This window comes from Canis lupus, chromosome 4 (genome assembly GCF_011100685.1).
Source record: "Canis lupus familiaris isolate Mischka breed German Shepherd chromosome 4, alternate assembly UU_Cfam_GSD_1.0, whole genome shotgun sequence".
Classification (NCBI taxonomy): Eukaryota; Metazoa; Chordata; class Mammalia; order Carnivora; family Canidae; genus Canis; species Canis lupus.
The window spans coordinates 68,360,408-68,372,754 of NC_049225.1; the positions used below are offsets into that span (position 1 = coordinate 68,360,408).

Below are 12,347 nucleotides of genomic sequence, written 5' to 3' on the forward strand. Positions count from 1 at the left end.
AAACAGAGACAGAGAGACATAGTTAGAGGGAGAAGCAGGGTCCCTGATGCGGGACTCAATCCCAAGACCCTGGGATCATGCTCTAAGCGAAAGGCAGATGCTCAACCACTGAGCCACCCAGGCATCCTGCCTTATCACATTTTGAAGCACTATGAGAACACCAATAGTAAAAGTGTCTGATAAAGCCTAATTTACATCTCGTAGAACTCTTAAACAGTCCCCGATTTGGTCAGGCAAGGGCAGAGTGTGAACTCTGGAATACATGGTTTATTGGGTAGATCAAGGAAGTAGGGGGGAACAGGGGGGCATTTCTGCCATCCCAGAAATCATGCTTCAAAGGAGACTACTACTCATAAGGTGAGCTATATGGAAAGTGCCAGGAGAAAGAATGGAGAAATCTTCTCTGAAGAAAGATAAATATCTATACTTGATATGAGAGAAGAGGGCAAAGAGGAAGGAGAAGTGGAGGAAACCAGAGCAAGATTTGTGAAGCAAAAACACAGGTTCTGATATTGCCTGCTCGCAAATGACTACTGAGCTCTTCATACTTCCATAAGATAGCTCTGTGATCCTCTGTGAGCTAGACTCTATCATTTCATCTCAACGACTCAGAAATTCTGCATATACAAATAATGGTGAGAAATTCATATACAGAAAAGAGCATTTCAAGTAGTGTATTTCATTCAAAATATAATCCTGCCTTTTATAATTGCACACATATAAGAGAATAAATAAACACAAACTTCTTAGTACCAGTTAGGTCCCCCAGCAGTGCTCTGCTGCCAAACTTAATTTATTTACTCAACCATTTATTTTTCATTCTACTGTAAGAATGGCTAGATTCAATAACTACAATGTATTAAGCACAATAATGAAGATGTTAGCTAATAATTATCAAACACTATGTGCTTAGTACTTCACATAGATTATCTCATTTAACCTTCACAATAATCTTGAGAGACAGGGTTATTATTGTCTCCTCTTCCGATGGAGAAACAGATGATGAGAAATTAACAAGTGATAGAGTGTAGATTTGAATCATATTATCCCCTATAAGCCTTACAACAATGCTGTGAGATGATTATTATTCTTTCTTTATAGACAAGAAAGCTGAGGCTAAGCAATTTAACCAATTTTGCTGCTAGTAAGTCATGGAGAAGAGATGTGAATCCAGATAGCTTAACTTCAAAAGACATGTTACAGATTACTTACTGGCATAAGTTAAAATTTTTACAACGTGGAAGAACAATCACCAGTTTGGATTTACATCCCTGTGCCACTACATGTTAGCTGGGTCATATTTAGCATCAATTTCCACACCTGTGGATTGGAGACAATGATATGCATATCATACTTAAGGTGGTTCTAACAATTTAAATAATGACATAAAGTCTTGCCACAATGTAAGCTTTTTATAAATGTTAGCTGTTCTCTCTTCTTAACATTATTCTTCTCCCACTGTCTCCTAGCACATATGTTAATTTTACACTCACAAGATTCAACCAAGCAGATGTCCTTCACATCCCTTCATAGAACTTATTTACTTCCATGTCCTTCTTCAAAGCATGTAATAGTGATTTAGAGAGCTCTGATTTTTAGAAGGTCTGCAAATTTATTTCTTCCAATATTCAAAAATATATGTAGATACCACAGAACAATTATTTTCAGCACTAACAATGTTATTACATAGGAAACTACATCTGATGTAGCATTAGAATGAAACTTATCAAAATCAGAATTCCCGCAACCAATTAAATAAAGGCCATTCAAACATTTTCCTGGGTGGTATTGTATACTCTTTGACCCAACTGTCCAGTTATGTCAAGTTATGTAGACAAAAATTACCTTAATGTTTATTTTAGATAATAACTATTTTAGAGTCTTGGTCTGAAATAATGGAAAACAAGTACATACGCATGCAATTATAGGTTCAAATAAAATCCTAAAATTCTTCTCACAGCTCATAAACAAAAGTGATGAGCAGTTCATGAGTCATTGCAGAGATCATTTTGCCTGGAGAAGGACCATGTAATTAATTTTAAAGTTAAGTGGTTCTTGGACATAAAAATATGAAGACTAACCATTAACTATGTAATTAGAGACATCCCTAAATTTTCCAGTTTGATTTAGTGTCATCCCTTATTATCTGCATACAGGGCTGTAATCCCCTGCATTAAGGATTATCATTCTTCATTCAAGTATGATATTCAACAAACACACTGGGTAATCATTGGCTTAATAAATGACAGGCATGTATGTTGGGCTTAATGAATAAAGGGAAATAGTCACTAATCTCTTCTTGAGCACCTATTATGTACAAGAATTGTGCCAGATTCTAGGGATACCAAATCAAATAAGGCATTAAATTCCCCCAAGAAATTTATAGTCTAGTTGGGGATACAAACAAAAAAGTTGATTACAACAATGTGCAAGGTTCTTACAAAACAGAACCAGGCACAATGTGTACCTAGACACATATGCTATAGTCACCACATGGTCAAAATATAAAATAGAGTGAATTGGTGACAAACTTGCTAGCAAAGAGATAGTAGAAGCACATAATCCTCTGGGTTCTCATTTGTCATGGAGTGGTATGCCTAAACAGCCACAGTAGGACTATGCCCCTGAAATACTCTTCATATTCAAACATAAAGGTCAGGGTCCTTTAAATGACTTCCTAACAACAGAAAATTCTATAAGAAAATCACCTTGTTATCAAGGAGGAGCCTATAGAGACTAGTCCCTGGATCAGCCTGTTCTTCAAGTGAGTTACTCAGACTTGCTGAGTCAGCAACTTGGGATATTAACCTCAAGGACCAACTGAATTTTATTCTTCTTCTTACTCTGGAAGCCTAGAGGATGGCATGGGGACTCAGAGAAGGATAATAGAACTGAATTTTGAAGAGGTTTGCAAGATGAGGAAGAGGAAGATCATTCTGGTAAAGAGAAGAGCAAGTAAGAATGAATATAATAAAGGACACTGCATAGTCAGGACACTTCTGGAACTGGCCCAGTGTCATTATAATAGAAGTAGATAAGCCTACAAGGCAAGTAGGAACCAAATCAGTGCATTATGCAATTTCTCACAGGTCAAAACAATGAGGAATTCATCAGTATATATTCTTTCTATCTAGCCTTCATTTGCTGATGTTGGGGAAAAGAGATCTCCAAATAACTAAGAAAACAAGGATGACCAATTCTACCTCTTAAGTTTAAAAAGCCATTGGTTTAGGTATAAACCAGTAATATTCTATTCCATATGTACAGACAGAACATTCTTGTTCCTTGCTAGATAAAAATGGTTTCCTGGGAGAAGAGAAAAGAGAGAAGAAATCTTCAAACTCTAAGGAGCTATGAGAAGTCTCCAGAGATAGGAAGCTGAAGAGATGCAAAACAAAACCCAAAGACTACTCTATTTTTATGAGATGATCTTTGAATCTCTTGATTCCATCTCATGAGATCTGTTAATTAACAATATCCTATCGCCTATTGATTGTTCAACAGGATGAAGGCCTTCTTCTGCCCTAAGACTGTACTTTGAACAGCTCACCACTTGAAAACAACTCCATTTTTAAGAGCCTAAGATCATGCAAGGTCCTAAGGAACCTGGACTTCCAGAGAAGTGGGGATGGTATGGAAAGGAGTGTTTCCACTGGCCAAATATATGGTAATGGAGCTAAATAAGTGGTAGAGTGTCAACTATGGGGAACTTAAAGGCTGTGGTGAGCTGGTGAGCTAATATGTTTATTTTCCAGAATGGATTATCCCCAGTAAGAAGGGTTTAGACACCTATGAGGAGGACCAATGATGGTGTGAAATCATAACCAAAACCAATGAAGTCTCTTGAAATCCTTTAATACTTATAAAAATCAGGATTGCAAATTCCTCTTTTTATTTATTTGGTAAGAACACCGAATGAAAAAAATCTTTAGAAATCTACATAAATGTACTTAGCAGAAAGGATTATTATTTTTTTTTAGCAGAAAGGATTATTAATGTTAATTTCCTTTGCTATAATTTTTACTATTCTGTAGTATGAATATCATTAAATGAAACTCTGCATTGCAAATTATGGTATTTCAACCTGTGTTCATGCATCAATCTTAGTCTTTTGGATAAATTGTTTTTCTCTCCTGATTATCAGAGTACTAAAGGTACTTTAAAATAGAGGAATTCTAAATTTCAGGAAAAAAAATACCAAAAAGCAGGAGAAAATCATATGTCATTCTAGCACCCCAAAAATACAGTTTGCACGGTTAACCTCAGGTCTTTATTCCTTCTAGTCTTTTTGCCATGTAATCTTTCTTTCATGTAGTTAACATCGTACTTTGATTAAATTTTTCTTATTCTTTAATATTATATCAAAAGCATTTGCACATGTTCTTGAAACCAAGAAAAAGTTCATCTTCTAAACTTGTTTTACTAGTTTCCAGGAAGAGAGCAGGAACAAGGCAAAGTTACTGGGGATGAGAACAGCTCCTGGGATGTAACAGTGAGTGGAAGGAAGGGAAAAAGGGAGTATATGGAGATAGCATTGAGATATCTATTTGCCTCATGCCCACTAGAGGGCACAGACTGAAGAGTTTGTCTCAGGAAACCTCTGGCACCAGGTATGCTTGAGCATCTTAAAGGACAGAGAAAAGGAACTTCATCAAACTTACAGAATAGATTTGTTTTAGCCTTGTTAATGAATTTTGCCCAATAAATACTATATGTATGGAAAATATTATTTGACACTTTCATTACAAAGTATTGGGGGAGTAACCCCTACCATCTCAAATTTTATTGGCATATACTCTTGTCTACCAAGAAGAAAATAAGAAAACTAAATTGCTTGGGAAAGTTTGCAACAACTCCATCAACTCCAGTCCAACTTCCTAAGTCCCCAGCATAGAATCTTGTTTCTCAATAACACCTCCCCTGGTAGAGAAGCTGTGACTACCACTTTAGCTTCCCTAAGATTTGTGGACAGGAATAGCCATGGAGAAACCAAATATCTGTTACTATAATGTTGCTGTTGCCAGCGATGGCTATAGAATCCCCACTGTCAAAATCATAAAGAAAGTCCCTGTCCTACCCAAACTGTTGAAATGACCTTTACTGTTGCTATCTAGAAGGTATTATAAACTGGGATTGCACTATTAGGCATTCCCTTGCCTCCCATCACCTCCTCAATTCCATCCCCTCACACAAGAGAAATATATGGACCTAGAACCTTATCCTTCCAATGCCTGGCCCTGTCCCGGGGATCCCAGTGGTAAGCCTACTTTTCCTCCTTTTTTACCTAGTTCCTTACAGAGCAATCCATATGATACAGATCTTCATTTTCTCCCATTGGGAAAGAAATTCCAGACTATTTTCCCCAGGCAGATGAATGAGACCAGCTAAGCATTACATTAATATTCAATATCTCTGGTTTATTCAAGTCTAGTATTTAAGCAGGGATGGCATCCAGATCGCCTGGGAACTTTTTTCAAAATATATATACTTACCCCCACCCTCAGAGAATTAGGTTCATTTCTCTGGGTGGGCCCAGTCATGTATAATTCGAAAAGATCCAGGCTATTCACATTTATAACCACAGTTCAGTGCCACTGATAAGTCTCTAAATGAATGGGTGGGACCTAGGTGCACTAAATGGGTAATTATGCTTGCTTTGATACACATTTTCAAAACATTTCTTTCCTAAAATTGTGGAAGAGCAGCCCTTGGATGTTCCCAGCTGTTTCTTTTGCATTCTTGGCTTCCATAATCAAGTGATTCTTAAGAGCTGGAGTGCCTTTCTGTTCCTTCTTTCTTCTTAGGTGGCATGGCCATGGCATAGACCAACCAGGACACTCTTAATCATATTTTTCTAGGTCTTGGATTACACCAAGGCAAATTGGAATATTGGGTCAGAGCAATATCTTTCTGGTTGCACAAGCCTGGTCTTCAGGCTTGGGCTGCATGCAGTTCTGCACTTCATGATGGGGGACAGGGAGCACATAGCTGAGAGGCAATGTTACCCAATCTGACGGTGACAAAATGGTTGGGTAAAAATTCAAGCAGGTCACGAATTAAGAGTTGTCGAGGGGCTCAACTAGGAAGACAAAAAGAAAGGGAGGGAGTGTTTGTAGACCCTATTGGCCATGCCTGGCCACATTACAATGAGTTTGCAAACTAGGAAATCTCTGAGCTGGGGAGCACATGTTTACTGTAGGTTGTTATATAAGCCTGAGGCTTGTGGTATGGGTGTGCTGGGTTAAAAGTCTAGAGACACAGGAAGGATGAATAGAAAAAGAGGAATTGGCTTGTCTGGGGAGATGCAATGGATTATTCTGGTACCATTAATATTAATAAAACAAGGCTACAATTTCTGCTTTCCTTAGAAATAATTCCCCTATCACTGAATGTTCTAGAATCTATGGGAAATTTGGTCAAATGAAACTCTTATTATTGAAACACCAAATATTATTCTGTTCATTTTTCAAATTTGTCATTTTTTTCTCTGATAAGAAATGAACTAAGCTTTGTGATTATTCACCCTGTCATCACTTAAATGACTCATTTACAGTGCAGAACAAGAAGTGATTTTGTGGACAAAGGACCTAGTTTTTTGGCTACATTTGTTTCCAGCTGACAAATATTCAGCATCCAGGGTGTGCCTGCCCTGTGCTCTTTTGCAGTAGGTGAGAAAGGCTTGACCTGTGTATTCTTGTAAATCAGGAGATTCTAAACTTGCTTCAAAATAAGTGAAACCTTAAAATTATGCCACAGAGTTTTATTCCCCAAGGGTACCAATTATTTTTTTGATCCAAATTCCTTGCATCATAGCAAGGTTTCAAAATTGCAAAATACGAATTTTTCAAGGGAACACTGGAAACCAGTTGTAAACACTTGAAAAACACTTAGTTGAATTCACAACTCAAAAGCAACTTTTTAGAATTGTTTTTTCTATTCATATCTTTTTGGTTGGCAAACTGTGTTGCTGTAGCTATCTTCCTTTTTTTGTGTATTATTAATTTGTTTCCACCTTCATTCATCACTCATTCAGTAAGTATTCATTTTGTTTGCAATCTGCCAGGTACTGTGCTACGACCTCAACATAAAAGGGTAAACACAAGCGGTCACCATTCCTTCTTCTTGGAACTCTTAGTCTGGCAAAAGACAGACATTAATAAAAATACCATACATACTTATAAAATTCATTTTAAAAGTTAAGTATTATAAAGGAGAATGACAGCATACCATGAGTGAGTATAAAATAGGGATTTAACCTAGTCAGATGAATCAGGAAAGACTTCCTTAAGGATAGGAAGTAAAAAAAAAAAAAAAAAAAGGATAGGAAGTGAGCTAAGTTCTGCACAACAGGTAAGATTTATCTTGGCAAGGATACATAGCAAAGAGTGTGGGCAAAGGCGGGAGGTGCATTTTGATTTCAAGGACCTGAAAGAGGACCCAAGTAGCTGACGTGAGAGAGCAAGGAGAAGCACAATAGGAGATAAGGCTGAGAAGGTAAGACAAGGCCAGATGAGGAGGGCTTCCCCTCAAGAACACCCCTCACTCTCTGATTTTTTCCTTACCTAATGCTCTTAACTGAAAGACTCTTCATTCCTGAAACATTCCAACACTTTCCCTATATCTATTACTTTCACCTAGAATTTCCTCCCTATCTCTATCACCTGTGATTTTATACAATTTTCAAGGTCTTGCTCAAATTCCATTTTCTCCATGAATTTTTTAGTGATGCCCCAAACAGAATTAATCGTACTCTTTATGTTTCTAAGGACTTTACACTTTTATTAGAATTTATCATATTTCAGGTTACTTACTTTTTTTTTTACATATATTCTTTTCTAAATTGTATGCACTGAGATAGCAGGAATCATCTTTTATTCATTTCATATAAAACCTAGCATAGATCTTGGGTCTAGTAGGTATCTAATAAATTCTTATTAAATTGGATTATAACACCAGACTTCTGGAAAATAAAAAGGCAAGTATGTTTGCTTTGTTTTCTTTCTTTTTAAGATGTTTTCTGTTTTAAGAAAACAGTAGAGAATAAATAATGTAGCATTGTAGACAGAACCCAAATAGCTGCCCAATATTTATAAAGATCAACTTTATTTTAAAGAAGAAATATGTTACTTATTGGCATGATGCATGGCCATGAACTTTCATGCATATACTTTCTCTAATACTTTCTTATGCACATGCTTATGCCTTATGCTATTACTGACTTTTTTTTTTAGAAAAATGCATTTTCTTGACTTACAGTTATGCCTGAGGCTAAATGTAGACTTGTTGTTTGCTAGTTTTAACCCTGATGGAGTAGATTTAGGTATTGAGATGAAATGGTAAGTAACTGAAAGAAATGAAATTTAAGGATTAGTGTTAAATGTTGGCAAGAGGCATTGTAATGATTTGTGGCAGTGGGGAATTACTCTTTTCAATAATTTACGACAGTAAAGAAAGATAGCATCATGGCTAAGTAAAAGGGAGGGAGAAAAGTGGGAGAACACAAAAGAAATCTGAACCTCCTTGGGTAAAGCTGATTCAACAAAAGGAGTTGCAAGTGTTTTTAGCAGCCTTTACAAAACACTGGGATTTGAAATTTTAGACAGAGGCAGAGTGGGATAAGTTGAAATGGCATTGAGAGAGACAACAAAAATGTTAAAGAATAATGCACAGTACCCACTGACAGGCTTTTAACCTGGGATCCGCAGATCATTTCAAGGAGTCTATATACAAATTTTGCAACTGTGTGCATTTTCAGGTGTTCATGAAAGTTAAGAAGCTTTGAATGTGGTATAATTTTCTACTTATTTAATCAAATACATGGTCTGCTATTTACTTTTGAATACTTCTTTTTAGACAGTGTGGTATAGTTGTGTCTACTACCTAGTTTTAATTGGCATTCTAGTGTCGCAGTTCACAGAATGTGGTCCCTCACACTTCAGGGGCTCTCCAGGACTCATTTAGGTCAAAACTATTTTCATGATAATACTAAAAGGTCATTTACCTTCTTGACTGTGTTGACACTTGCACTGAGGTACAAAAATAGTGGTCAATGAAACTGCTGGTGCCTCAGTATGCATCAAGGTAGAAGAACCTAAAGTAGTAGTGGTAATTAGATTCTTCAGGTTCCAGTTCCATATTAGGGGAATGGGAGGGGGGATAGAAATTTCTATTTATTTTCTGTTTACTACAAGAACAACCTGTGGAGTCACTATGCTATCATGTTAAGGGTTTGTCAAGAGAAATTGTCAAGAAAAATTAAGCACAAAACCACTAAAGTCAAAACCTTTGCTATTTAGTGTCCAGTGGTAGATGGGCAGGCCACACTAGCCACCAGTACTGACTCACACAGCAGGGCTCTCCTGAGTTATTGCCAGTAGGATACACAGCAGACTCTTTCTCTCCCCTCTCCACCCATGCTCCTGTCAGCACAGCAGCTTCCCAGGGCCCAGGCTCAGGGTGATGGGTCCTGGCATCATAACTCAAGATCCCATTTCCTGCTGGTTGGGTTAGAGGAAAAGTTTACCTGGAAAGAAAATAGGTGTGCATCCTTTCATGCACACCTATTTGTATTGGGTACTCAAATTCTCCTGGTCAGTGAAAAGGAAACATCTCTTGAGGAAACCTAGGTCAGGAAGAATTTGGGGGGGATCTGGACAGGTGCACACCTCTGCTCTAGATGAGTTCACCTGACCCAAGACAGCCCCTGTCTTCTGTGGCTGGGGTCAGGCCTTCAGGAGTGCTGGTAATTGCAGGGGTGAGCCTACCTTTCCACAGGGGCCCTTACCCCGCTCCCTGCCCTAACCCTTTGTTGAGCCCCTAATCCCTTTATCATTCCTGGAGACTTCATGATACACTCCTGCTTACCAACCTAGTTTGCAGTCCACAGCCCTGCTCTTAGCACTCTGAACTGCCTGTTCCATGACAAAGACAAGGGGCAGAGAGTTCCGGGAATTCCAGATGGGACAAGACAGAAGTTTCAATGGAAAAAGACAGTGTTGCCTAAAGCACCTACAATGGAAGGAATTCAATTGAGCACAGGGTATGGACCAGCAGTGACGACAAAGTGGAGGATATACCCTTCTCCTGAATGCATCATAGCCCCTGTCCTGCCGCTTCTCAAATTGTGGAGCTGGCCTGTTCCCTTCCCATGATTTGTCCAACCTCTGGACGTTCAAGGGAAATACACTGAGATTCTTAAGAATGTAGGGGCAAGTTTTGGTTACATTTTGCATAACAATTCCTTTCTCAAATTACTTCTCTTCTCTCAATTTTAATATAAACAGCAAGGAGAAAGTAGGCAGCATCTTCAAGATTGGCTTACAAATCTTGCCCGTTAAATATCCGTTTTAATCACTTACAAGTTCGACCTACCACAAAACATTAGAACAGAATTCAGCGAGTTTTTTGCCACCCTACAACAAAGACTCCCTTTACTCCCCTAACATATTCCTCATTTCCATCGGAGACTTCACCAAAAGCACCCTTATCATTCATATTTCTCCCAACAGTCTCTTCAAGACAATGAAGGTTTTTTTCCCCTAACGTATAGCTCAAACTCTTTGAGGTTACCCAGTTCCAAAGCCACTTCCACATTTTTACATGAAGCATGCCACTTCCTGATAACAAAATCCATATTAGTTAGGGTTCTCCAGAGAAACAGAACAGAAAATATACAGAGAAATACATATGATTAGAATTTCTATGTTTATTTTAGATTTATTTCTGGATTCTCTTCTGTCCATTAATCTACCTATTCAATCTCTAGTATCAAACTGCTTCAACTTTCCTAACTTCATCTAATTATTTTTTAATTTTTAAGCTATGGCAGGATTAGATATACCCCATCCCAAATTTGTTACTGTCCCCTTTAAAAATTTTTTCATATCAATTCTCAGATGTTTAGTCTAGATGATTCCCAGTATCATGTTGTAACACTTCCTTTGATTCTCCCACAATAAAATAAAAAATAAAGAAAATAAAATTCTTAGTGCAATATTAATTGGAATAATATTGAGTATAATATTAAATCTAGAAATAATTCATATCATGAAAATATTGTATCTAAAGGGTTCTCATTATGGTCTTGGTGGACTATCTTATGCAAGACTAACCTTCCTGGGGAGAATAGCTAGAAAAAGTGGGCACAGTCTTTTTTTTTTTTTTTTTTTTAATGTGTGAAGGCATTAGAGAACTACTACTACTATCAAGACTTAAGGAGTCAAAATATTATATAGAAGGAAGCACCAAGAGGTTAACCAAAGTATTTGACCGCTTTTTTCTCCCAAGGATGAGAGATTGAAAAACTGAGTAGAGTCTTTGGCAGTCTTAGTTTTAGTGATGCAGTGTTAGAGTTCAAATCTTGCCACGATGGAACTTTGGTAAACATTCAAGGATTTCATTTGAAACCCCAGAAGACTAGGTTCTAAGAACGAGCCAACCAGAAAGAGATCAGCCCTAAAAAAAAAAAAAAAAAAAAAAAAAAGCAAAAAACCTGACATAGGGCCTTGGGGCCCCTTAGTCCCTGATTGGATCATGCTAAATTGCCTCTAGGTAAACTACATGCCAGAAACAACATCTCCTAAGAAAAATTCTCTTTAGTAAATTCTCTTTAGAAAAAGAATCTGATTGTTAAATGATTTTTTAAAAATAAGCAAGGTCCTGCATTCAATCAAAACTTCTTTGTTTTTCAGCAGCTTGACACTGATGTGCTTAACTGTGATTTTCTGTTTATTTATACTACTCAGAGTTTATTAGTGTTTCTTGAATCTCTGATTTGATGTCTTTCATCACTTTGGGCATACCAAATGACAAGACTAAATGAATGAAAACTAGGGAAAAGATCTACAGGAAATCCAGATTTTAAGTTATTATGTAGGGACTTTATGATTAATATATTCAAGAAAATAAAGGTGAAGATGAAAAATTTCAGCCAAGACGTAGAATCTTCTATCTAAAATCTTGAAAAATATCCATTGAAACACTGAAAATTTAAAATATGATAACTAAAATTAAGAACTCAACAAATAGATGCAAGGCCAAAACCAAATTAAAAAAATAGGAAACTGGTTTTAAAAAAAGGTTAAACAAGACATCAGTGAAATTGGGTATCCACATGAACTATATGGAAATGAAATGGAAAGATAAAGAAGTAAATGTAACTTCTTCAAATATTCATTTTTACCTGGTTTGGGATTTTGAGACATGTTACTGTTTTACATATTTGAAAAAAGTTTTAAATTCAACAATAAGGGGGGAAATAAATATAACCATGTTTGAGATAACTATGAGAATTAAAAAGAAGCTAGTGGGCAGCCCTGGTGGCTTAGCGGTTTAGTGCTGCCCACAGC

General features: G+C 37.0%; 1 long non-coding RNA gene across 3 annotated transcripts in view; it reads left to right on the forward strand.

Moving 5' to 3' along the window:
• The first annotated feature begins 7,157 nt into the window (after positions 1 to 7,157).
• Positions 7,158 to 12,347, forward strand: part of LOC119871553 — a 32,280-nt gene continuing 27,090 nt past the window's right edge. For all 3 annotated transcript variants that reach the window (XR_005358526.1, XR_005358524.1, XR_005358525.1), the window contains exon 1: positions 7,158 to 7,494. This is a non-coding gene — a long non-coding RNA (uncharacterized LOC119871553). The remainder of the gene's footprint in view (positions 7,495 to 12,347) is intronic.